The sequence below is a fragment of the Kogia breviceps genome, chromosome 3, assembly GCF_026419965.1.
Source record: "Kogia breviceps isolate mKogBre1 chromosome 3, mKogBre1 haplotype 1, whole genome shotgun sequence".
Classification (NCBI taxonomy): domain Eukaryota; kingdom Metazoa; phylum Chordata; class Mammalia; order Artiodactyla; family Physeteridae; genus Kogia; species Kogia breviceps.
Genome location: NC_081312.1, coordinates 71,536,495 through 71,564,342, shown reverse-complemented (window position 1 = coordinate 71,564,342; position 27,848 = coordinate 71,536,495). Strand labels below are relative to the sequence as shown.

The window sequence follows — 27,848 nt, the reverse complement described above, 5'->3', positions numbered from 1 at the left end:
AAGAATGATTTTAGCTCTAGGTTTTTTTGTAGATGTCCTTTATCAGGTTGAAGAAATTCACTTCTATCCTTATTTAACTGAGATGTTTCATCAGGAAACAATGTGTTGGATTTAGTTAAATGGTTTTTCTTTGTCTGTTGAGATGATTATGTGGTTTTCCTTTATTATTTTGTTAATACAGTGAATTACATTGTTTTGCATGTGAAATCAAAGTTGCATTCTAATCAACTTTATTGAGATATAATTTATATACAATAATATGCACTCACCTTAAGTAAACAGTTCAATGCATTTTTAAAAATTAATTAATTTTTGTCTGCACTGGGTCTTCATTGCTGCATATGGGCTTCTCTAGTTGTGGCAAGTGGGGGTTACTCTTCGTTGCGGTGTGCAGGCTTCTCCTTGCAGTGGCTTCTTATGGAGCATGGGCTCTAGGTGTGTGGGCTTCAGGAGTTGTGGCACACGGGCTCAGTAGTTGTAGTTCGCGGGATCTAGAGTGGAGGCTCAGTAGTTGTGGTGCACGGTCTTAGTTGCTCTGTGACATGTGAGATCTTCCTGGACCAGGGCTCGAACCCGTGTCCCCTGCATTGGCAGGTGTATTCTTAACCACTGCGCCACCAAGAAAGTCCTCAATGCATTTTTCATATTGATTCCTGCCTTGTAATTACAACCCCAATCAAGTTTTAGAATATTTCTATTATCCCCAAATTTCCTTCATGACTCTTTGCAGTTATCCCCAGACAGGCAACCCTTGCCCAATGCAATGCAAACTCTGGTCTGATTCTTATTACTATAGATTCATTTAACCTGTCCTAAATGCAAATGGAACTATACAGTTTATACTCTTTTGTGTCTTGTTTCTTTCACTCCACATAATATTTTGGAGGTTGTTTTGGTTATCTGTAGTCCATTTCTTGTTGCTGAATATCATTTTATTATATGGTTACACCACAATTTATCATTTTACCTGCTGATGGACAATTTGTGTTGTTTCCATTTGGGGGTAATAATTGTTGAAATTTTTATGTACATTGATGTACAAGTCTGAATGGCTATATATTTTCATTATTCTTGGGGAAATAGGAGTGGATATCTATGTTATATGTGATTTGTATGTTAAGTTGATGTTAAATTTTATAATAAACTAACACACTCTTTTTTAAAATGGTTACATTTAATCTTTTCATCAGCAATGTATGAAAGTTTCAGTTGTTTTATATCTGTAGTGGTTATTGTCAATCATTTAAATTCTAGATATTCTAATGAGTATATAGAGGAATTGTATCATGATTTTAATTTGGATTTCTCTGATATCTAGGAATGTTGAGAATTTTAATACCTACTTATTGGATATATATATGTATATTATTTTGTGAATTACATGTTTAAATGTCACATTTGTCACATTGGGCAGTTTGTCTCATTATTTAGTTGAAATGTTCTTTATGTGTTCTGGTTACATACCCTTTATCAGGCATTTGTATTTAAATATTTTCTCCAAGTCTATGGATTGCAATTTGATTATTTCAGTGTGTTTTAAAGTACATTTTTAATCAATTCCAAATTATCATTTTCTCTTGTGATTTGTGTAGTCTTAAAAATATTGTCCACAAGATCAAAAAGAATTTCTTCTGTTTCCTTCTATATATTTATTTTATTTGTCTCTCCTAGAATTCCATTTATTTCTTTTTACTATTTCTATTTCTTTGCTGAGATTTTCCATTTTTTGGATGAAATTTTTATTGACTGAATAAATGTTCTTTTATTTCATTGAGAATGTAGTAGCCACTTCTATATTCTTTCTGTTATACTAATACCTGGCTTTTCTTGGGTTTGAATTCAATTGATTTCCTTTTCTCTAATACTGTGTTCCAATTTCTTGATACTTGGTATATTATGACCTTTTGGGTTGTGTCTTGGGCATTATGAATATTACATTGTGTGGATTCTGAATTCTGTTATTATCCTCCAATGACTATTATTATTATTTTTTTTTAGGAAGTGTTTTTCTTAGCTGTGCTTGACCTTTAAATTTTGTTTCTTGGGAAGCAAGTCTGGTCCTAGTTCAGATCTTTTTTTCTTAGTTACCTCTCCTTGAATCTGTTCCACACATGTGTAGTTGAGGGGTCAGTCAGAGACATTGGTAAAAAGTTTGAAGATTCCCCTCTCTGGCTCTTTCGCATGCATGATTCCCCTACAATCTTTGTAGTTTCTGGCTCCTGGACTTCATTTTTCATTTTTCCCAGGCCAGGAAAACTAAGGTCTTTTGCAGGTGTGCCCCCTGTTCCCAGTATGCATGTCTTGCAGACCATACTTAAGGCTGAAAGTTATGGAAACTGTAACCTAACTGTATAGGTACACATATTCCATTCTCCAAGAAAGTATGTCCTCCTAACCAGTCTCTTTGCTTCTGTCCACACTACAGGACAATTAAATAGTTGCTTTTCGCATTATGTCCATGTTTTTATATTGTTTTCTGCTTTGGGGTTCATCTGAGAGGGTCTTAGTGCATCACATCCAGAAGTGATAATCTATTTTTGAATAATTTTTTTAACACCAGTAAACATTATGAACTGTTACTAATTGTAGTAATCTATTTGAAAAATTTTGAGAATCTTGCATAGAGAATTATATGATGTGGAGTAAGGTTGTACTTATTCCCATCAATATTTACACCTTTAAATTTAAAAAATCTTTCTTCAAAGAATACGTACTTCAATACAATTTTGAATAAAAGTGGAGACGGTGAACATTCTTGTTCTACATCCTACCATTGAATATAATGCTTACTGTAGTTTTTAAAGATATCTTTTATAAGATTAAGAAAGATTCTACAATTCTTAGTTTGCTATGTTTTTTAAAAATTGTGAGTATATACTGAATTTTATCAAATTTCTAGATTAATCATTGATATGATTTTATTTTTGTTCACATTGTAAAGTATACTGTTTAGATATCTAATTATATTCTTGCACTCATTGTATAAAGTTTAGTATTCCTTTATATGTAACTAGTGTTAATTTGTTATTAGTTTATATATGGTTTTTGCATATAAATGTATAAGTGAGGTTTGCCTATAATTTTATTCCTTGTTAGGTTTCAGTAGCAAGGTCTTACTAGTCTCACAAAAATGAGTGGAGAAGTTTATGTCTTTTACATGTAATGGTGTTTGTGGAAGTGAAACTACTTATTATTTTCCCCACCCCCTATCCCCTGATAATCACCATTCTACTTCTTGCTTCTATGAATTAGACTTTTTTTTTTTTTCAGATTCCACAGATAAGTAAGATCATACAGTATTTGTTTTTCTCTGTCTGGCTTATTTCACTTAGCATAATGTCTTCTAGTTTCATCCGAGTTGTTGCAAATGGCAGTATTTTCTTCTTTCTCATGGCTGAATAATATTCATTGTGCATATACACGCCACATCTTCTTTATCCATTCATCTGTCAATGGACATATTTTGGCTATTATGAACAATGCTGCAGTGAACATGGGGGTGCAGATATCTCTTTGAAATAGTGATTTCATTTTCTTTGTTTGAATCCCAGTAATGGGATTGGTGGATCATTATAGTAGTTTTATTTTTAATTTTTTGAGAAACCTCCGTACTGTTTTCCATATTGGCTGTACCAATTTGCATTCTCATCAACAGTGTACCAGGATTCCTTTTTCTCTACATCCTCACCGACACTTATTATCTCTTGTCTTTTGATAATAGACATTCTAACAGATGTGAAGTGATATCTCATTGTGGTTTTGATTTGCATTTCCCTAATGGCCTCAATAAAGCTTGAAGAAAAGAAAAAGCTATATATTATTGTGAGCTTTTTGCCAGGCCAACAGCTGTGGAAAATGTAAACAAAACAGACACTGAATCTGCTCTTAGGGGGTTACAATCTATATGTCTGTTGTCCTAGAATAAAATTTAAGGTAGTTGATCATTAGAACATAAAAATTATTCATATATATTTTGAATGAAAGAATAAAATCTAAAAAATAAAGTGAATGAATTTTACCTGAAGATAAGTTGCACTTTTTTTGTCTGAATTCCATATGGATTCACCCAAATTTACAGGGTCAGACAGTCTAATGGATATAGAACCAATCAATGCACGATGAAGTACTTTCACCCATTGAGACAGGAGTGTAATCATTCTCTCTTCTCTTATGGAGTTATACTAGATAACTATAGATTGGGGTGAATAGAGTAGAAGATATTACTTGTACTAAAGAAGAAAAGATGTGTGGATAATTTCTTTTTCTGGGGCTTCGTAGGGTTTGTGATTACACTGCTTATCTTGTCCTCAGCTGTAACCTTTTCTTCTGTGGGTGTGAATTTTCATCATTTTATTATGGACCATCATCATCTTATTTATAAAATGATAGAATATGCCTTTATTTTTCTTAAAGCTATCCTGAAGTCTGAACAGTTTTGTAATCCCCAAATTATCTGGTGTTATTTAAATCTTTATTGTTGTCAATTTTGAGGTGGTTGTAATTCCACTTATTGATCCTTCTGAGTTGGTTTTCATGGTAAGAGGTAAGTGCACTTATACTTACATAAGCAATTTTCATTTTCTCATTTTTCATAAAACATATTTCTAATGAGGATAGGCATCTTTATTAGCTCTCCCTTTCCATTCCTTTCATTTTCCAGCTGCCATTCTTTTTCATTTTCCATGTTAAATTGTATGAATAATTAAAGTTGGACTTTTAATTTTCTTTTCTGGGCATGATTCCATTGTTTCATTTTATGAATATTCCTAGTGGTAAATATGGGGAAATATCCCTAGAGTCTAAAAATTAAAATCAGACAAATCCTATTCATCTTGTGCTCTAATCAAGCATCGAACTCTAGCAATTTGCTCCCTCGTAGCAGCAGCCTCCCATATATCTGGTGTGTTATATATTGCTCTCTGCCTTTTCAACTCTGATGACTTTGTGTTTTGACAGATAACCAAACTGTGTATTTATATTTTCAGCAAATGATGTGCTCTCTATAGGAGCCCCTCAAAAATTGACAGACATTGGGTCACATGATGGTTTCTACCTGAAGTATAAACACAATGCAACTGTTTATATAAAGTCAAACCATTTGATTCCATATAAACCTCTTCAAAGCACTACGAAGTATTCCAAAAGTAATATTATCCCATTTGAACTCACAAAAGTGCTTTAAATACTAAACCGTTTGAGTATTAAAAGTAACATTCACTCTGTATTTACTAATCACAAATGAAGTAAATTTAAATTTTGTTGAAATGTCATAAAATTATCTGTGTACTGTCTGTGCATGAAAATTAGTGCAGGCCTCCAATGGGGCAGTGAAATATTGAAGACCACTGGATGCACAGGGTGGTTTAATAATCTCATTTGAATTTGAAACAATTATAAAGATATGGAACATTTTCAGGAATAGAAGCAGATGATTTGAGTGACAAATCATATATAACATACAACATTTAAAAATATTTAGTAAAAATCATTTACAGCAGTCTTAGCAGCAAGCTTCTTCAATTGTATCCAATGAACTGAAATATAATCATCAACCTCAATTTTTATTTTCTAAAAGACCTTTTTTTCACTCCTGATGTTGCACATTCTATGAGTTTTGACAAATGCATGACAGGTATCCACCATTATAGTATCATACAGAATAGTTTCTCTGTCCTAAAAATCCTATGTGCTCCACCTATTCGTCCCTCCTTCCCTCCTAACCTCTGGCAGCCACTGAGTTTTACTATCTACATAGTTTTGACCTTTACAAAATGTCATATACTTGGAATCCTACAGAATGTAGCCTTTTAAGATTGACTTCTTCCACTCAGTAGTAAGCATTTAAGATTTGTCCATGTCTTTTCATGGCTTCAAAACTCATTTTTTTTAGTACTAAATATTTATTGCCTGAATATATCACAATTTATTTATGCATTCACCTACTGAAGGACATCTTGGTTTGTCCAGGTTTGGGCAGTTATATATAAAACTAAGTTTATATATAAAGCTAGTATAAACGTCTTTGTGTAGGTTTTGTGTGGCCATAAATTTTCAACTCCTTTAGGCAAATAAACAGCAAGGTGTTCAATTGCTGGATCGCATGAAAAGACTATGTTGAGCTTTGTAAGAAACAGCCAAACTGTCTTCCATAGTCTCTGTACCATTTTGCATTCCCACCATCAATGAATGAGTTTCCACTGCTTCACATCCTCACCAGCATTTGATGTTTTCTGTGTTCTGGATTTTGGCCATTCTAATGTGAGTAGTGCTTTGTCATTGTTGTTTTAACTTGCATTTCCCTGATGCCACATGATGTGGAACATCTTTTCATATGCTTATTTGCCATCTTTGTATCTTCTTTGGTGAGATGTCTGCTGAGGTCTTTGGCCATTTTTTAATCAGGTTGTTTGTAATTTCCACCATCCCCAAAGGCTTCAGATTGTCCCTTAACTGTCTCTCAGTTCTCCTTTCCCTGCTCCTTTCTGCCCTAGACAATCATTCATCTGATTTCTAACATTATATATTAGTTTTACTTATACTAAACAGTTACATAAATGAAATCTTAACATTGTGATTTGTGTCTGGCTATTTTTGCTTAACATAATGTTTTGAAGATTCATCCATGTTTTTTGCATGCACTAAATGTTCCTTTTAATTGTTGAGTTGTATAAATATACCACACATTGGTTTTCCATTCTTCTCTTTGGTTTCATAGGTTTTTAAAATCAATTTCCTCATTTCTCTTTGGTATTTTAGAGTGAACATGTGTTAAGCTTTATTTCTAATCTTTGGAAATTTCAAAACTTTGTATCCAATTTCTTATGCCAAAATATTTGAATTTATTCTTGACTCTTCTTGTTCTTTTACTCTCCTGATAATTATTGTGTGTAGACCAAACCCTTTAATTCTGTCCTAACCAAGTGCTCTATTTCTCCAAAACCACTGATGCCATTTTAATTTTATCTACAACTTTTTCATAATCAACCTCCTCAAATATAGGCTAGGGGTTTCTAATCAATTTTTCCCCATCTACCAGTGTGTGTTTTTAAACAGAAAATCCTTCCCTGCTTACAACCCTTCAATTACTTTTTTCAGTTATAAGTAAAGTGACTACCACGAATAAAGTGTACACAACATTGATTACCTCAGTGACCTAAAGGACTTGCATCTTTCTTCACTAAACTTTAGCTCCAATAACGTTCATGTAGTACCTTCCTTACTCAGGACCTTTGGACAAGTTTCTTATCACTTTTGTATGCATAATTCCTATTCACGTTTCAAATTTCAGCCAAAAATTACTTTATCAGGGAGACTTTTCTTGAGTTTACTGGTTAGATGAACCCCTCTTATTAAAGGGCACATACCATCCTGCATCCTCATTTTTTTCCATCCTGCCTTTTGACCATTATTCAATTATTAATGCATTTGCTTAATGTCATCATCTTTATATAAATGACTTTATAAAGCGAGATGCCATGTTCATTTCATTCATTGCAATAGTCATAGCACTTAATAAAGTACTTGAGTATTTTAGGTTCTTATCACTGTTTATTGACTGAACTGTGATGGAAATGAGTATTTGCAATTGAGTATATCAGTGATCTGCACTGAGAGAACAAGGGTTAAGAGAAAGAAGGCAAGGCCTGGGGAAATATGGAGAGAAATATGGAGAGAACAGAACTTACTGAAGTGGGGAAGAAAATGTTCTGTCTTAAAAAAAAAAAATTATACTCATTTTTTTACTATAATCAGAGGAGAAGATACGCCAAAGCACCTACATTCAAGCACCCCCAAAATTCTTGTCTTAATAAAGGTAAACTAATATTTTATGATATTTAAAGAACAATGATATAGGACTTTAATATTAGAAAATTATGAAGTAATAATTCATGTCCTAAACAGAACACAGACATTATCCTGTTTTGAACACTAAAACTAGAAGGGACCAGCACATGGGCTATTTTTTACCTTTGTCTCTAATAAGAAGTTTTATGTTGAGAAGCATCTAAGTTTTTACTCTGGTACTTTTTTACTATGTGATCTAGGATAGTTATTTAAACGTCTCTCAGCCTCAGTTTCTTGCTTTGTATAACATTTATTTCATAGCATTGTTATAAGGATGAGGTGAGGTAATACATCATCATTAAGCCCACATCATAGGGATTTTCACATACGTGCTTGGAAACTCAAGGCTATTGTATATATATACTTTTTTTTTTTTTTTTTTTTTTTTCCGGTACGCGGGCCTCTCACTGTTGTGGCCTCTCCCATTGCGGAGCACAGGCTCCGGATGTGCAGGCTCAGCGGCCATGGCTTATGGGCCCAGCTGCTCCGCGGCATGTGGGATCTTCCCGGACCGGGGCACGAACCCGTGTCCCCTGCATTGGCAGGCGGATTCTCAACCACTGAGCCACCAGGGAAGCCCTATTGTATATTTTTAATGTTCTTATTTTGTCATCATCACTGCCATTACCACTAGAAGAACATTTGGCTAAGGGTAAGGAAATTGTATTATTTTCCAATAATGGAAAGAAGAATCTTTGGGCAAATGCATTAACAAATGGCTTAGTGGTATTCACCTTGTCAACAGGAAAGGGTTCTTGTGAGTTAATGAATGTGAAGGCAATTTGAACATTGGAAGTTGTGGTTGTTAAGATTAGACTATAACTTGGAAGCACTGATTTGAAGCAAAGTTCTAATGAGTACAAGTTTATCCTTTTAATTCCTTTATGCAAAATTTTGTTCAATGGCCTAGAAGGGTGTTATTTCCTGGGGACTAGCCAGTGTTCATCTGTTTTTTCTAGATTACAGGACAAAGATGATAATTAAAAACTGCATGGTATATGCATGTATATCAGCCAAATATACAACCATTTTGAGTGAAAACAGTATTCTAATTAGAGGTCTGAAAGTATTTAGTCTCCGTGACTTTAATGTGCTAATTTGATCACCTACATTATTTTGTGTGAATTTTCTTGTGTTGTCTTTTCTCTATTCATTTCCAGTGTTTGTCAGTCCACCTTTGGCCTGTAACCACTGCTTTGTCATCTTCCTGACTGATAATCTGTCAACAGTTATTGTGTTTTACATTTTAACATAGTGCTCAACATAGCATAACATTTAGATTCCCTGGACATAGAGTCTTTCCTTGTGGAAAAAAAAAAAAAAAAAAAAGTCTGGTTTAGTTAAGACCCTTACAGAATTTAGTCAGTTTCACACAGAACATCTTTCTTTATTCATTAGAGACAATGGAATGTTGTGGAAAAATACAGACCTTGAAGTCAATGAAACCTAGATTTGAGTGCTCTGTCATTCAAAGGTTTTGTGACCTTGAGGAAATTATCTGTGCTTTTCAAGCTTCTGATCCTTTTTCTGTAATAGGGGGATGATAATAGTCACTTTACACATGGATATGGTAGAAATAAATGAGATAACATAAGACACAAACATCAGTGCCACACAAAAACCAAGACTACTCAGAGAACAAGAGAAGTAGATTCTATATCATCTTCACTCCAAGCTATATGCATACAGAAGGGAATGGGGCCTAATTTCACCCCCTCACCATGCTCATTTACTTATAGAGCAATTAAACGCAAGCACAATGAGGAATGTCTGTTTGGTTCCCGGGACAGGGAATGACATATCACTTTACAGACCACAGTTGAATCCACAGTGCAGGGAGAAAGGCGTTAACTGTTATGCATACAAGTTACCTGCATGGAAACCAGTCAGTTGGACTGCTTGATCTAGGTAAATTAATTTTCATATAGAGATTACTTGGGTATGTGAGGTCTTGGAGTTTGAATCCGCAGTTTAAAAGATATTGGCAACTTACTCCCCCTGAATGGGAAGAGCCTATTCATTTTTAGAGCTGGATCCTGTTGTGACAAGACCCACCTGCTCCTTGTAGTTATGCAGGTGTTAGGAAAATCCCTGCCTGTTGTGAGGGGAGCAGTGTAAAGTAACCCATTCTTTAGATTGGCACTGGTCACGGCCAGGGCTATAGACACTTTTGGAGAATACTATGTTTGAAACTTCTTACAGAGTGAAACTTTTTACCTCCTGTTCCGTAGGCTTCTGGGAGTAAAAGTATCAATATCCACTCCATTTATAAAGCACTTAGGAATGTGCCAGGGGCTGTGCTAAATATGTTAATGAATTTTATGATTTATAAAACTCACGAGTCATTATTATACCATTTTTACAGAAGTATCAACTGAGGCTCAGATAAGCTCAATAATTTACCCAGTATTCTCATGGTGAAAAACTGGTGGAGCCAACATTTGAACTCAGTCAAGCTTACATGAGATTCCTTTCTCTTGTGCATGGCTGGCAGGGAAGGAATTAAAGGGCCATGAAAGGAAAGTCACCATAAGGAAGAACAATAATAGACTGGCTATGTATAAAGTAAATAAGTTAAAAAGATATATTGTACAGCACAGGGAATATAGCCAATATTTTACAATAACTTTAAATGAAGTATAATCTATAAAAAATTGAATCACCATGTTATGTTGTCCACCTGAAACTAATATAATATTATAAATCAACTAAACGTCAATTTTAAAAATGTGGACTGGAATCAACATCAGGACTTAACTGTTTCTGGACACGTCTGAAGTGAGAATTTAAATAAATTATGAAACATTTACATAACAAAATAACATACCAAATCTATATGTCTTGATATGGATCAATATGTAACCTATGGTTTTCAAGAAAAAAATTCAAGATGTTGGTTCATGTTGGAATTTCTATAAAGCAATATTTATGTAGCACAGAATATTTCTGGAAGTTCATGCATGAAACTGACATGGTTACCTGTGTGGAGCAGTACTGAGTAGACAATAGTGATGTGGTAGGGGGTACAGACTGTTCTTAGATTATTTGTTATACTTAAAATAGTTCAGCTTAAGGTAGTTTAGCAAAGAAAACTATATTTTAAGATTGAGAGGGCACTTTAAACCTTATCTCAAAGTGGTCTACATTTTTTCAAAAAACTTTGGAAGATTAGTAATATAGGTAGAGGCAATATTGATTTATGCATAGTGCTCTCCCCTTAGTATTCTAGATAATCTCTGGGTTTAATCTATCTTTGTCAGCAGAAAGTATGATTAACATTTAGTGAAGGTATTTTTCATCTAGAAATTGAAAATGTGAACTCTTAAAAAAAAAAAAGGACAGAGCATTCACCTATTTTACTCAAGCAATTTACACTTTCAAAGTGATAAAGAGGCCAGATTGATAACATTGAACTGGTATATCAAAATAATTAAGCTTTAATCTCTGATTCAAAGACTTCAGTTTAGGGGTCATGAGATATCAAGAAGACTTTTTCTTTGTAATCAGTCTGATATGATTAGTAACTTTGCTTGTAGAATGATCATTTTCCAAATACAGCAATGCAATGTTGTAGTAAAATAGGGGGAAAAGATTAAGGAGTTTAATTTACTTGGCATGTTATAACTATGTTTATTAAAACACTAAGAATTACAGCAAAACTTTATTATTTGTTAATATTACTTTTGCCTCAATGGGGGTTATATTGAGAAAGTAATATTCTAGACATTAAGGCCACTGCCAAGCTGTATTTTTAAAAAATATAATTTTCTACTTTCTTGTACAATAACCCCCTGGGTACTTAAAATGAAGTCTGCTTCTTTGTTGGAATGTAATTCCTCCCCCTCCCTCAATAAGCTTTCCATCTCTGGTATATTGTTGCAATGTTGTTCAAATAAAAAGATAGGTTTAGAATACTGATATATTAATCAGCATGCCTTATACCATAAGAAATAGGATAAAGGGGCCTGTGAATTATTTCTCAACAAATGTTTTGTTTGCATAATGCCACACTTGGGATCTTCCTTCTGGTTTTATCATGAAATTAATTGAATTCAGTAAATACATGCAAAAAACAAAACCTGTTTTACATGTAGAAAATCCATGTCAAATAAAAAAATACCTTCCCCAAAATAGGATTGAAGCTTTTATAAAGAGGTCAATGATTTTAACTTACCAGGTAACTTGTGCTTGTTTTAGTAGGCAGAGAGTCTTTTTCAGAATCAATAGGTAATCTTTGGTTTCCAAGAATGAAAGTTGACAGAAAGTTGGTTTTAATAGTGTTGAAATGTGCAAAACAAATACCAAGAAAATATGGGCAGTTTTCTAAGCATTTCTCATGACAGTAGTATATTATTTAATAATACCTTATGATGGAAACCATCTTTACTCTGAGAAAAATGGTATATTTAGAAATGACAAGAATATATTTATCAGGCCCTGAATAATATTTGGTAGGGTTTCCTGAGAGTTTAAAGAAAAAAATGTACTAAAAATGTTGGTAAAGATGTATGCTTTGCTTCCAAATAGCAGCTTGTCTTACCAGCCTGCTCTTGTGATCTATGCCCTTCGTGGTAGGACCCATAATGTTTTTGCTGTATTGAGAATTTTATGTCATGTACAAAATCTATGAGACACTCATCTTTTCGTGGACTAATTACTGTTTGTTAGAGCTTTCAGAACTCCCCAAGTTCCCAAATGGACTACTTTACAGACTGCAAAGAAGCATGCAGCACAAACTGACAAAAATAAGACTGAGATATGGTCGTATTCGGAATGTTGCTTAAATTTTCTGTTTGCTTTATCTACAAGATTCATAAATAATTGTGATTTTGGGTCTAACAGATCCAGAAATAAACTTTAAACAAACAAAAAAAATGGTTTCTTTATCTTCACATATTATGAAGATGCCAAAAGGATTGTATAAATATTACTAAACTCACATCATTAAATAAGATCAATTTACTATAAACCATCTATCATCTTAACTCAATATAATTCTTATGAATACATTTATAAAATGTAAACACTACATAGTGCATGTATATATATTTATATATATAAAACTCCATAATGCATTCTCAGGGATAAACATTTTCCCTTTTTAATTTTATTGATTACTTCAATAACTCTAAACAGTATGGTTATATTACTGTTTCTCTTTATAAATCAAATATAAATATCAATTGACTCATTATTGTTATGGTGTTTCCTCAGCAGTTTTCCTGCTTTCCAGTTTTATCATTGATAATGTTTAATAACTTAAGTAATATATTTTAAAATTTCCCTGTTAATTTTTGACACATTTTAAATTTACATACAGTAAAATTCACTCTTTTTTTTTTTTTTTTTTTCACCAAACTCGGGTCTGACTATTCACTGTTCAAAAGCCAACACTCGAGAGACAGGTGCTGGTAGGAATGGAAAAATTGCTTTATTCAGGAGGCTGGCAACCTGGGGAGAAGGCAGATTGTGTCCTGTTCCAGAACCAACTTTGCAGATTCTGCTCAGCCATGAAAGTTTTTAAAGGGAAAAGGGGGAAGTAATCTCAGTTAATCATTGAGTTAGGGGACCAGATTCTTTGCCATTTCCCACTGTGTACAGGCTTGTTGACGCCTTGTGATCTTTCTTTAGATGCTATATTGTTCATACCACCTGCTCGTGAGATTACTGAAGGGGAAACTGGGGGAAAGATCTAGTCATCTGTTAATTACTTATTCTTAATTTCTACTTCTTTGATCCAAAAGAAGAATCAACAGTTTAGGCAAGGTATCGTGTAATCAAAAAATTTGAAAGTTGTGCTTGGGCTGGAGGTTAGTTAAGCATGGGGGCATCTGGTATAAAGGTTAGTTTAAAATATAGCTTTGCTAAAGTGACAAGACAAAAGGGGCCTCCTGCACAGAGCTGCTGCCTGCCAAGACCTGTTTACAAATCCCCACTCTCAGACATTATTCCGTTTCTGTGGGATTATGGGTGAAGGTCTCTCTTCTGTAACTTCTTCATGCTGACACAGGGCACCATATTCTTAGAGTAGAAGATGTAGATGTGGGTCTGTAGCATCTCTTTGCTAACAATTTTAGTTACCCACTTATATATACTGGCAGAACAAGCTACAATTATTTTGATGCCCACAAAGATACAGATTATTATGAGCAATAGTGTTTATTAATCCTATTCTCTTGAGGCCAGTTCTTGGAACTGTGCTAGCCAAAGATTCAGTACTGCTCAAGATGGAGCAGCTTATATCATGGCTATAGTCTGGTCATCACCCAATTAGCTTTTTCCCTCTGGTGACAGTTATAGTATCTGTAAAACAACTTAGGAATGTGCATCAGACGCTGAAAGATTCTGTGACTCTATTGTCCAAATCATTAACTGTTTTGAGCATACTCTTTCGTGACTCAGGAGGCTTGAGAGACTTCAGCTTTTAATAAACTAGAGGCAGGGGACATGGAGGAGCCTTGGTACTTGGGAGGGCCCTGCAGTGTTCTACTTGGTTTCCATTTTGGTATATAGTATTCCTTGAGTTTTGACAAATGCATAGAGTTGTGTAACTACAACAATGAACAAGGTATGGGGCAATGCCATTATCCAGAATATTTCTCAATGCTGCCCTTAGTAATCAACCCCTTTCCTTATCGCTAAAACCTGGCATCTACCATTTGATTTTATTCTCTGTAATTTTGCCTTTTCCAGTATGTCATACAAATGGAATCATGAAGCATGTAGCCTTTTGAACCTGGCATCTTTCCCTTCTTATAATGCACTTGAAATATGTATGTATTGTTGCTTGTATTGATAATTTTTCCTTCTTATTGCTGAGTAATATTGCATTGTATGAATTTACCAAGGTTTGTTTATCCTTTCACCAGCTGAAGAGCATTTAGGTTGTTCCCAGTTTGTAGATCACATGAATAAAACTACTATGAACATTCATGTACAGGATTTTCTTGAACATAAGTTTTATTTCTCTTGGGTAAATACCTAGGAGGGAGATTGTTGGGTCATATGGTAAATATTTGTTTAATTTTATAAGAAAATGCCAAACTCTTGGCTGTACCACTTTTACGTTGCTACCAGCAATGCATGAAAGTAATGGTTGCTTTGCAAACTTACCAGCGCATGTGGCCTTATCAGGTTGTTGTTGTTTGCTGAGCTAATAGATATGCAGTGGTATCTCTTTTGGTTTTAATTCACATTACCCCTAATGACTAATGATATTGAACATTTTTACATATACCTATTTGCCACCGGTATATCTTCTTTGGTGAAATGGGGTTTTTTTTCTAATATTTTTCTTATTTTCTTATTGGGTTGTTTTGTTATTTTTGAGTTTTGAAAGTTCTTTATATTTCATGGATCCAAGTTCCTTGTGAGATATCACCTTTGCAAATATTTTTTACCAATCTGTAGTTTGTTTTTAAATTCTTTTAATGGTATCATTCACAGAAAAAAATATATTTTTAATTTTGATGAAGTCTAATCTATCAATATTTTCTTTGGGAATCATGCTCTTGATATTATATATATGAACCCTTTGCCTGTCCCAAGGGTCATCAAAATGATTTCCTATGTTTTCCTTTACAAGTGTTAGAGTTTTACATTTTATAGGTTTGTGATCTGTTTTGAGTTAATTATTATATAAGATGAGAGGTCTTGTCAAAGTTTTTTTCTTTTTTTGCATGTGGATATGCAAATATTCCAGCAACTTCTGTTAAAAAGCTTGTTTTAAACATTGGTTTGCATTTGCATATTTGACAAAAATCAATTGACCATAGTTGTGTTTCTCTGTTTCTGGATATTCTGTCCCATTGATCTACATGTCCATCCTTTCACTGATACCACCTGTTGTGATTATTGCAGCTTTATATCAGATAGTGTGAATCTTCCAACTTTGATCTTTTTTGCGAACTATTTTTGTTATTCTAATTCCCTTCCCTTTCCACATGAAGTGTAGTCATCTTGTCAATATTTACAATAATCCTGTTGTGGTATTAGTTTGGATTATATTAAATCTATAGGTCAGTTTGAAAAAAAATAACATTTTAAGAATATTGTCTTATGATCCATGAACATGATATATCTCTCTTTTTATTTAGAGATGTTGCTTTCTTTATTGATGTTTTGTAGTTTTCATCATACAGATCCTGTACATATTTTGTTAAATTTATATCTAACTATTTTATTATTTGGGGGAACTATTTTAAGTGGCACTTTAAAAATTTTGACTATTATTTGTTTATTACTATCAGAAATACAATTGATTTTTGTATATTGATTTTGTTTCTGGTGACATTGCTATACTCACTTATTAGTTCTAAGAACTTTTATTGTATAGTCTAAAGGATTTACAGCATAGAAAATCATGTTATCTGAGAATAGAGACACTTGAAAAAATTACTGAGAAAAGTGTATGGCCAGTACAAGCCCACACTAAAAGCCAAGACTACAGCCAATGTCACTACAGTGCATTTGTTGGAGAGCTACTGTAGCATTAATTGGACATTGACACTGACCCAAACACCATCTGACAACATATGTCACTGATGACATTACTGCCACTGGATAATGGATACCATACCATCACCAGTGGAATGACCTGAAGAGTTGTTGATTTGTTACTATGTTCCCCCCAAGAGTAACATATTAACACATTTCCTAAATGAAATAGGAGGTTCATATGCTGGAAGAAGAAAAAGAAAAGATGGACAAACGTACACTAAATTTTTCTAATTTCTTTGTAAGCTGCACTTTTGTCATCCTAGAATTCTTTTTATTACACTTGTAGATTATGCCTGCTCTTTCATTGATATTTTGCATCATGTACATTCTTTGGTACTCTTAATGTTGGGGTGAGGCACAACTTCAAATATTTCTCATATTACAAGTGACTGATACTGCTTTCCTCTACCTTTCTGTAAGTCAGTTTCCCCAAATTGTTACTCTTTTGGATGGGAGGGCTGACTCTCAGCATTTCCATTAATGACATGTGAGTAGGGAGCAGATAGAAGAGCTAGCTTTTGATCTAAGTTTCCAAAAATAAATAAATAAAATTGGATTAAATGAAAAGTGGAAAATATCTGGCATGCTAACACCAACACTAGAATCCCTAGTCCTCCCTGATACATTGTTCAGTTTCTTTTGAGAGTTCTTTAGTTACGTCTGGGAGTAACCAGTGTCTCTGCCAATTCAGGGCTTGCATGTGGACAGCTTGCATGTGGCAGCCTAGTCTTGCAATCATATAGAAAGTCTTTAAATTATTTAAATTGTCTTTGTCCCATTCAGACTTCTGCACAATGTAACCACTGTCACTAGGTTTGTACCCCTGAATCCTTTTCCCAGTAAAGAGCATTGCTCCCATGTCTATTGTTTTCACTTGCTCCTTTTTGTGGACTGTGGCTTTCTTTACTTACTTCATCTGTTATTAAGATCATATCTACTGGTCTTCCTGTTCACAATGCTTGTAAGTGTTTGTTTTATTTTTTAAAAATGTATCTGCCATTTCAGTGGGCTTTTGGTAAGGAGGCAGAAAAGACATATGTGCTAACTTCACTGTCTGAACCAGAAACACCTAGAGGAGTTCTAATATGGACTTATAACCACTCATAATAAGGAATTAGTGAAACTCCTTTGCCATGTTTGGCAAGTGAATCATCTCTGGGGGGATGAACTTTCCTAAACTTTTCTGTTATATATATATTTTTTTCTGCGTTTCTCATTTTTCAAGTTTCCCACGTCAGAACTAGTATGTTGATTGTGTTCATTCCTCCTATCAGGATTCCTATAACTAATTGCATAAATGTTTAATATTCTTTCTAGTTATCATTTTTAATGTTCTCATTTTAAATAACAAATTTGATTGTTAATTATCTCAAAATATTTCCATTGATATGGAATGAACAGTGACATTAATCAAACTACTTAGGGTAGCAAGTTAACTTAGGGCAGAAAGATAAACTTGGAGCTTGAATTATTAACCATTATTGTGTATGGTTTTCCTTTAAATCATTTTAATGTTTTAAAAGAGTTAATTTTTCTGCCAAGTTACATATCTTACACTCATATAATAATTTAAGGACAGGGAGAGCACACTTCAATCCACAGACTCCTATATTTTCAGAAATGGAAAATACAATGGTATTGCTCTAGCTCAGCCTCACTTTCTCACACATGCTAAACAAATCCTAGAGCTTAAATGATATGTTGATAAGTTCAACTATTAGGAGAACTATTACCACGTTTTTCATTCTCATACCCATTGTTCTCCTAAAACTTCTATTTTCTTTACTTTTGTTAGAATACCACCACTACCAAAACAAACAGTCCATACTCTTTTAGCCTCATGTGTTGATGTGCAAATTCCAGATCTATTAACCATCTGAGGTAAGATGACTAAATTCAGGTGCATATCACATGCAATTTGACCAGTAGTATGTAAAGTGCTAATTTACATTTACATAAAATATTCCTGATCCAGTGGTTTTCTGAGCAGCATTAGAATCTGTGTCATGTTTACATATTTCAGACTTTATGAATATATTATTTGCAAGTGTTTGAGCAATAAGATAATAAAATTATAAAGTACTTTCTGTCAGGATCCTCAAAGAACTATGTATACATAATAATTAAAACATTATAAAATTATAATAAGCAATCACCCACTAAGATAAATTTAGGGAGAAAAAGTTTAGAATAGTGTTACATAAATATAAAGAGGATCAATTGTAAATTCAAAAAAGCACTGCAAACATGATTAAATGCAAAGACAAACACAAATCTTGCTGAATACATTTGTCTTTGGGAAAGAAATTATAAAAATGTTTAGCAGTAAAATAAAATTGCTTATAAATCATTTCAAAATAATAATACACCCTGGATGATTTTATTGTTTTTATAACTAAATCTGTGACCCAGTGCCTTGTATGTGCTTTCTTGTAAAGTTACAATCTAATTATGAAGTGACCAAATATTAAAGAGCTGCTGTGAATCTGCTGCTGCCTCCAAATGTTACTTTTGCTGTTTAAAAGTCTTCTAATGAAAATTGCATGCACTATCAATAGAAAAAGATTAAATACTATAGTGCAGTGAAATGAAGCAGAGAGTGGTTTTTCTCCCTGTTAAGGTTATGATTGGATTATTGTGAACTTAATATTTGTTACAAAAGAAAATGATTTCTTTCTTTAAATATACATTACAATGATTGAATAGACAAGGTTATTCCTGGAAGTTAAGGGGTATTTTAAAACCATTAGAAATAGTTGTATATTGTATCTTCCCTCTACTCTAAATGCCCCTTTCCCTCAACACCAACTCTGCTGTTATTTTATGAAAACACTATACAATGTTCCAGGGGAAAGAAATAGGTTTTTCAACTGCAGCAACTTATTGGAATATTTTCTTGTACCTCTATTTCTATTTAGGCGTGTGTGTGTGGTGTTTTGAGTTATTGATAAAAGAGGAGGGACATCTAAATTCTGCTTAACTTACTTAGCTCATTACTATCATTCACATCCCATAGGAAAACTGCTTTATGGTTCTTTATTGTCTCTGTCCCACTCATTCTTCTACTTTCTAGAATCCCTTTCAAGAATGCCACATTTCAGTATTCTACTCTTTAGCTTTCCTCTGGGAAATACGTCTCCATGCTACAAAATCACACTTTCATCCTATATTTTCCTTTTCATGTCTACAGTTCTTATTCCTTAGGGCAAATTTCAGTTTTTAAAAGTTAATATTCTTACTTAACTCACACTAAAATGTGAATGTGAATAATGACTATATTGTCATGTTTAGGAACAATAATCTAATAAAAGTCTACTTATGTATTCAAATAAATATATAACAGATGATGAAATTTCAGGCAAGATGCATATGGCAGGTGAGTTTGGCTCCCAATAAGATTCTACGCCCCGATCACCAGACTATGTGTTAACATATCAAAAAGAACTTTGTAGAAGTAGTTAAATTTCCTAATCAGTTGAATTTAAAACGGGAAGATTATCCAGGTTTATCCAGCAGCAGAGGCCCAATATGATCACAGGATCCCTTAAAAGCACAAGACAAGGCAGAAAAGGAATTTAGAGAAATTCAAAGCACAAAAAGAATTCAATGCTCCTTTGCTTGAATTTGAAGAGAGTAATGTGTCCAGAAAACAGGGACTTCAGTTCTACAACCACAAGAAGCTGAATTCTGTCAACAACCTTGAAAGAAGCTAATATGGTACTCCAGAAGAGAATCATAGCCCTGAGAGGTATCCTAATACCTTAATACTACTGCACCATTCATCCATTTAAAAAATACTGCTTGTTAAAATATAAGCTATTTTAAAAATAAATCAGTTAAAGCTCCAGTCCTTAGAACTTTCTAGAGGAACAGAAGAGATAAAGTACATGTTAAATGTATGGAACTGCTGAAAGACAATTTTTTTTCATAAAACCAGTATGACTAAATTGCTCTGAGACCCCAGGAAAGTGAATTATTACTTAAAGTTTTAACATGTTGAAGGCTTCTTGGAGTAATTGGAGTCTAGGCTGAGTTGATTCAAATTTCACCATTTTATTTTATTAACGTGTACAGATACATAACGTATATAACATTATTAGCACTGAGTTGGTAAAATGACATTTCAATATATTAACGTTCCATAATATTTTCCACTAAAATTATTACAATAAAAAAGTGCTTTTATTGACTAAATAGTATTATTTAGAAAGGAAAACTGGTTCATGGTATCATCCTAAGATTTTTTTTTTATGGATTGATATTCTCTTCAAAGATATAGTACAATCAAATTATTATTCAGTACTTGGGATTTAACTGGGTACAATAGTGCTGATTTAAGCCGTGTACAGAAGAAGGTACATTAACAAATTCATGATTGCTATCCCCCTTTTAAAAAAATAAATTTATTTATTTTGGGCTGTGTTGGGTCTTCGTTGCTGTGCACAGGCTTTCTCTAGTTGCGGCTAGTGGGGGCTACTCTTCGTTGCGGTGTGCGGGCTTCTCATTGCAGTGGCTTCTCTTGTTGCAGAGCACAGGCTCTAGGCATGCAGGCTTTAGTAGTTGTGGCATGGGGGCTCAATAGTTGTGGCTCACAGGCTCTAGCGCACAGGCTCGGTAGTCGTGGCACACAGGCTTAGTTGCTCCACGGCATCTTCCTGGACCAGGGCTTGAACTTGTGCCCCCTGCATTGGCAGGTGGATTCTTAACCCCTGTGCCACCAGGGAAGTCCCCCCCTTTTTTTTAATAGAGCAAATTTGCACAACACCTCAAGTTGAAAGACAAGCACAGCCAGGTTAATCTCCTGCATGGTCTCCCCTATATTTCTAACTCCCACTTTACCTGCCACCTAAGATAGGCATAGATACCTTTGTGTAGTCTTTTCTAAATTTATCCCTAACATATTTTTATGTGCCAACATTCATATTCATGTCTTCTGTTTTCCAATATTATCCTGACTGATGTGTTTATTCAATTCTGTTACATATAATTAAACATCTAAATGCTGAGCATTTGTGCCAACTGTGATAGCTAATCTATATTTATTTTTCAGCATCCTCATATACTCTTTCAGAACTTTGTCACCTCTCTATTTAGCTGGAAAAACTTATGAACAAAATCTGAAGACTAATGTTTGCAGAACAGAGGGTTTCATACTACCCCTCTCCCTGGCTGCATATTTTCAAATTTTATGCCTCATCTGCTAAAATCTCTTTCAACACAAACCCCGACTGTGCAGCTGTGTAAATCATGCGTTCCTGTGACCTGGTGTGCCAAGGATGACTGTGGAGATACCCCTGTTAAAGTAATTCTCCCACTAGAAGAAGAGATACTGATAACATTGATTTTCAGATGTTGACAGGGTGGATGGCTTAGAAGCCAGATAGTTTAAGATTGTTCCAGAATGTTTTCATTTGAAGCATGATGCCTAACAGTGTGTTATAAAGTTTGGGAACAGTAGGAGTATCTTCTCTGTGCTAATAATTACTGGAAAGCATCGTCCTTTGCAGACTCAGGAATCCTTAACACATAGGCTGCTCTTACCCTGCTAAGATTTTCCTGTTTTCCTTCTGCTGATGCTGCAAAGACAAATAATATAAATCATAGTTTTTTGTCTAATGAGCATCAATTACTCAACATAATCAAAAGAAGACATTCATTGTTTAAAATCTATCTCTATCATTTATCTATCTATCATCATCATCTATCTATCATCTATCTATCATGGAGCTACCCTGAGGCAATCAGTCATTATGCAAGTTGTGTTATTTTTTTTTTTAGTTTTACAATATGACTCTGAGACATGGCTACCTTGGGTGTGCCTGTGATGGCCACAATGAAGTAAAGTGACACTGCCTTACTGTCTTGAGGTGAGAGGAAATCACTGACTTTTATTGTAATAGGGTGATTTATGCTAGTGTTCTCTTTCAGTGAAGATCTAATATGAAAGGTGGTGTTGGGGGGAATATTTTAAATCGTTGTCACAGATCAGTATATATTATTCCATCAGCTTGATGTTTAGACATATATTACATATTTTCCTTTCAAAAGAGCTGACAGGTAATAATGCCTTTTGTTGTCTGGATGTTCCTAGCCTATGATAATAGCATCCTTGCTTATGTCTCTTCTGTAATGTTGTTTACTCTGAAGTCCTCAGAAGTTAAAGAGAAGTAATGGTTTTCACTGAGAGTTTTTTTGTTGTTGTTTAAAAAAAACAAACTGACACTAGCAGATAGTGAAACGTTAAGTCTATTGAATAGGGAAAGACATTTAAAACCTTTCATATTGGTAATACAAGCTAGGAAATAGATCAGTAAATTAAAATTTGTGGTTGGATTCTGATTTTACTCAGAAAGTCACAGAACTGCTTTTGAAATTGCAACTTTTAGCAACTATTAAGCAGGAATAATACCATCTGTTTCTAATCCATATCAGAGACCTATTGTTATGTGGCTTAATGCAATAATTTCTACCAAGACATTTGGTATATATAAAATGGGCTGGGTGAACACAGAATAGTGCTATTGTTTGTCATGAAATTGTGAGGTTTCTGTTTTTGTTTAATTGTATTCAGTTTCTTTTAAATCCCTCATTTATCATTTTCCTTAAGTTAGCTGCTTGCTGTCTTCTTGATTCAATATTAGCCTAGATTCTTCTGCTGATGTCTATTACTGTTTTTCGACCCACCATCTCTTGAAACAATCCTCACTCTAAGGCATCAAAGTGTCACATCTGGAGGCTTAGAAAAACTTTTGCCTGCAGTTTTAATACAATGAAGAGCACACGGAATTGCAATCAACGTATTGTATAGAAACTTAGAGCCAAACATGTATTAAAAGAAACCGTTGGTAATTTCTGAAGGTATAATCTCTCTTAAATTTTATTTTGATAAATAATTCTGGTGTAATGGCCAAGGCCTGTACTTTCGGCTTCATATTTATCAACCTATGTCTTATTTTGCCTGTTTATTCTCTTGATTATTGTTCACAATGACAAATAATAAATTTTCCCTTTTTAATGTTTTGTTCTTGTTCATATTTCTAAAACTGGAAATTACAGACCACTTCCACTGGAAATTACAATCTACTTCCAGGATTCTACACATTGCAATTGGTATAGGTATGTTAAACATTTTATTGTTTTCTATATCTGTGTATTTGTCCACTAATTTTCAGAGTTGGTTAGGAGAGTCTGCAACTTATTATGTATGCTCTTTTAGTGAACAACTAAGAAGTAATCTCATCTGTTCTTTCAAAAATATTTATTAAGTGCTTTTTGTGTATCTTTTACATTTAAGAAAATAATTTTATAACATTAATATTTATACTTTATAAAAGGATTTATGTAATAGTAACCAAATGTCTTGACTGTGGTTTTTTAATTCAAAAATAAGGAGACTGCTTGTCAGGCAGAATATTTTAAAAAATCTGTTGGTCATGTGGGTTCCCATTTAAACCTATCTCAGAAAGAAGTTATTTGCAGTTTTTATAAGCCGAATTTCTCCAATCTTCTCCTAATTCAGTCTCCTCCTACCATAATACTATAACCCTTCATTTGCAAGGGATGCAATTATTGTGGAGGTGCTGATGTTAGTGGTGTTTCTTTGGGTAGCTGGGGAGAGATTAAAAGGAGATACTTTTACAACGTTTGCTCTTTCTTATAAAAGATTCCTATGTATCACTTTATTAATTAAAATAGATGACAAACATATGGCTTGCTAAACCATGTGATACCCTAAAAATCCCAAGTTATCAAGAATAAACATTAAGGGTGATATGATTGCATCATCGTTGTGCCATCATTTATATTCACTTAAAACCTAGATTTATTTGCTTAACAGATATGTAATTAGACAAGAATAAAAGAAGCAGAGAATTGAGGCATTCAAAATTACGTTATGCTAGAGAGGCTATTCTGAGACTGGAACAAAGCATCCCATTTGAGTTTTCTGCCTAAATTTATAAAAATTAATATTTAACATGACATGACATATAATAAGTATCATGCTTCCTTATGATATTAAGGATGACAATGACAGTGATGTTTCTTAGCAGTGGTGGTAGTAAAATTTGGCAAGTACCTTAGAGTTCATCTACTCCAACCTCTCTGATACTGCAAACTGTCTCTGAAATCTCAGATATTTTTTTCTTGGCCATTTCTGTAAATAGGAACTCACTATCTGCAGAGAAAGAAAAAGATATTTTTAAAAATATATATTGTGATAAAAGGCATGCCCTTGAATCTTCCCATTACTTTAAAAAAATTCTTTCCATTGGGAGAAATTTACATGTATTATATATACATAAAAGTGATTAAACTAAAAAGAACTTAAACTGCTAGGGTAACATTTGTCTGTTTTGTACATTTTCTATTTTGCATTAGACCCAAAATATAGTGAAGAATGATTCTCGATGATTCTGCAATGATACTTTTTTTTTCTTTTTCAGTCCTGTTATATAACTAACCGTGGCATAGATCTATAAACTAAGCACCAAGGTGATCTTTTACTGTGTTTTTCTTTATCTTGGAATTGTCTATTTTTCATTTTGTTTTGCTCTTTTGAGTGTAAAGTTCATTTGGAGAAGATTCAGTAACTTGATCCTTTCTTTTTCTTGTACTGAAAAAAGCTAAGATATGCCTTTTATTTTCCTGACTTTTTAAATATTTGTTGACTTATTCTGTAACATAAAAACTCATTCCAGCTTCTGATTTTGTGTCTTGGATGACATGATGTGACTTCAGAAGTTTTAGATTCTCCCTAAGATGGGCCTGAACCTGGTACTGGTTGTGTAGGGCTATTTTTATTTCTTTTTTCTATGACTTGTGTTTCTGTTTGTCAATAACTTAACAGATTTTTATTGTAAACTCCAGTTTGAAATGGCTATCTACAGCCTGGCAAGACTGGTGCCCTGATTTTATGCACATATCTTAGTTGCCAAAGCAGAAATTACATGAGAAGAGAGCAAAATGTAGAGACCCCATTTGGGGGCACTGTTTTAGATGGACCCAGTCATCATGCTGTCTTTGATTTATGACAAATTCTTAGTCTCCATTGATATCCACACCTAAACATGCTTCAATTTTCTCTTCCTGCACAGATACAGGAATCACATTAGGTACCAGATTGTTGAGCTTCAGCCCCATTTCTTCCTTTTTATGGCGGCAATATGTCCTTGTCTGTATCTTAATCTGCAAGTAATTTCAAGTCCGGCTATTATTGGTTAATTTCACTTATTAAAATAACCATGGTTGGGCATTGGTTTGAAACTCTTTAACGTTTATTTTAAGCATGTAAACATTTCTCAATCATGTCTTTTAAGGAGCAAATAAGGCCCAAGATTATGTAAAATCTGTAACTTTCTTTTTCTTTTTTTTAAAATAAGAATATTCTTTTTAGCCTTTCATGTATAATCTGGTCTATTGTATCAGGATCTCTTCATTCTCTGTAATAAACCAACAAATGGAACATTGTCCCTTAAACTTGTTCACTTCCCATGTCAGAGTGACCAGTTTGTGTTTATAGCACACATCATCAGTACCTACCTCAGACAAGGATGACCTATGCAGTAAATACCTTGAAGGAAAATGGAATAATAATCTCACTGTTTCCCTGTGAGTAACATCAAGGCTATAGTCTTTTTTGGCTTCTAGAGTTCCCAAGGAACATTTTTTCCTGAATCTTGTCATAGCAACTTATTTATTTCAGTTGTTTACTGGAGGCTGTTTGGCAAACTGGTCATTTTTTTCCCTTTCCTACTGACTGTTAACCTCAAATGTCTTAGAGGTTTGCAGCCATTTGCTTAGCCAGATATTATTAGTTAGGATTCTTTAATATATACAGAACACAAAAAGAATGAAGACCGAACTATAATCCTTTCTTTCTTTGTGCCAAATGAACACTAAATTAAGATCTGCCTGTTACCCAGGTCATGCCATTTACTATTTCTTATTCTCAAATTCCATACAGGTAAGAAGAGTTAGTGAAACTATATAATTCCCAGGTATGTGGTATAATGAAAGTTAAAATGCTTTGGATATATATATATATATATATATATATATATATATATATATATATATATATACCTGAATTTAACTTGTTGGTGCCATTTATGAATTGTGTGGTCAAAGGAAACGATTGATAGTAAGACTTATGTCATAAATAATGGAATCAAGCAGAATAATATTTTCAAAGTATGAAGTGACTGGCTCAGGAAATACATTTAGAAAACAGTATACTTATCCTTACTCTCTCCTATAGCTCCATATATTCATGTATTTGAGAGTTGACTATATGACAGCCATTGTGTCATATTCTTCCACAGGAGGATATATGTATATTTAAATAAAGTGTTTGACTATATAGTGATAAATCCTATTATAGAGGCATATACTGATACGCATGGAAGTACTGTTGACCCTTGAACAATGCAGGGGTTAGAGACACTGACTTGTGCATTGGAAGTCCAAGTATAAGGTAGTTAGCCCTTTATATCCATGGTCATTCCTTATGTACAGTTTCACATCTAAGGATTCAACCAACTGCTGATTGTGTAGTACTCTAGTATTTACTATTGAAAAAAATCCACATACAAGTGGATCCATGCCATTCAAACCCATGTTGTTAAAATTTCAATGGTATATACATATTCTACTTTGCAATACTTTACTAACTGACCATTATATTGGCTTCTAAAGGATAAATATGGTTTATTAAAGCTAGTCTGAGAGTTGACATCCTAAGGTTGAATCTTCCCAGCTTTAATAACACATTTTGCATCTAGCCATTTATGGTACCTTCACACACTTTTTTCTATACAATATATTTTGCTTAGTAATTATGATGTAGTCATATCTAATTTAGCTTATGAATGTGAAGTAGATATATTTTGGTTCATATTCTGTAAAAAAATACATTTTTTGAGTGATCTTGATGTAATTGTGTATATTTTGGTTAGTGATCATTTATCTTTAGAGGTTGTTTAAAACAGACCTGAGATTGATAGCCTTACATGAATTACAATTAGTGCCTTATCTTTGTTTTTGTTCTCCCTTCCTTTTGTAGTGTAATTCATTTTGCAATAGGATATGCATCTATTTTAAAAATTAATTAAAAACTTACTGTCACTTCCAACTGAATATGCCCAAAGCTAACTGTTTATGTGATTACCTTACAAAAATTTCAATTTCTCTGTGAAATCACTTTTTTTTAATGAAGAATCAGTTAGATTCTTCTGCTTTATCTTTTAAAAATAGACTTTAATTTTTAGAGCAGTTTTCTATTTACATCAAAATTGAGTGGAAAGTACAGAGAGTTACCATACACTTCTTCCCCCTCCACCCCCCACTTCCCCACTATCGCTGTTCTCCACCAAAGTGGTACATTTGTTACAACTGATGAACTACATTGACAAATCATTGTTATCCAAAGTCCCTAGTTTATATTAGAGTCCACTCTTGGGGTTGTACATTCTGAGTATTAACAAATGTATAATTACATGTATCCA

At 33.7% G+C, this 27,848-nt stretch overlaps 1 long non-coding RNA gene across 8 annotated transcripts in view; it reads left to right on the top strand.

The window, feature by feature from the left end:
• Positions 1 to 27,848, top strand: part of LOC136793801 (uncharacterized) — a 1,119,572-nt gene that overhangs the window by 5,273 nt on the left and 1,086,451 nt on the right. Inside the window, exons 2-3 of one of the 8 annotated variants that reach the window (XR_010839591.1) lie at positions 22,123 to 22,211; positions 23,401 to 23,460. The exons of 6 other annotated variants lie outside the window; for them this stretch is intronic. This is a non-coding gene — a long non-coding RNA (uncharacterized lncRNA). The remainder of the gene's footprint in view (positions 1 to 22,122; positions 22,212 to 23,400; positions 23,461 to 27,848) is intronic. One more of the 8 variants, XR_010839593.1, reaches the window with a different exon arrangement.